The sequence below is a fragment of the Bison bison genome, unplaced genomic scaffold (assembly GCF_000754665.1).
Source record: "Bison bison bison isolate TAMUID 2011002044 unplaced genomic scaffold, Bison_UMD1.0 scf7180017864379, whole genome shotgun sequence".
NCBI lineage: Eukaryota > Metazoa > Chordata > Mammalia > Artiodactyla > Bovidae > Bison > Bison bison.
This window is the reverse complement of record NW_011494951.1, coordinates 3165906-3166831: the sequence shown is the minus strand read 5'-3', so window position 1 is coordinate 3166831 and position 926 is coordinate 3165906.

Here is a 926-nt window from a genome sequence, read left to right as displayed (position 1 = left end):
AAGGGGACAAGAAGACAAGATGGTTGGATGGCATCACTGACTCAATGGACATGAGTTTGAGTGGGCTCCAGGAGATGGTGAAGGACAGGGAAATGTGGCGTGCTACAGTCCATGGAGTCTCAAAGAGTTGGACATGACTGAGCAACTGAACAACAACGTGGTCAAATGTTAATATTTGGGATATATTTAATATAAAATATTAATTTCACCTGTTTCTTTGCTTTTTTAAAAAAAATGTGGCCACATGAAAAGTTTAACATCACTAATTATTAGAGAAATGATACAATGTGAGGTATCACTTCACACCTGTCAGAATGGCCATCATCAAAAAAATCTACAAATAATTAAAACTCTGGAGGGGGTGAGGAAAAAAGAAAACCCTCCTACAGTATTGGTAGGAATGTAAACCATTGCAGCTCCTATGGAGAATAGTACAGAGGTTGCTTAAAAAACTAAGAATACAGTTGCCAGATGATCCAGTAATCCCACTCTTAGTAGGAAATGGCAACCGACTCCAGTATTCTTGCCTGGGAAAATCCATGGACAGAGGAACCTAATGGGCTACAGTCCAAGGGGCCATGAAGAGTCGGATATGACTGAGCACCTAAACAGCATCAGATCAGATCAGATCAGTCGCTCAGTCGGGTCCGACTCTTTGCAACCCCGTGAATCGCAGCACGCCAGGCCTCCCTGTCCATCACCAACTCCAGGAGTTCACTCAGACTCATGTCCATCGAGTCAGTGATGCCATCCAGCCATCTCATCCTCTGTCATCCCCTTCTCCTCCTGCCCCCAATCCCTCCCAGCATCAGAGTCTTTTCCAATGAGTCAACTCTTCGCATGAGGTGGCCAAAGTACTGGAGTTTCAGCTTTAGCATCATTCCTTCCAAAGAAATCCCACGGCTGATCTCCTTCAGAATGGACTG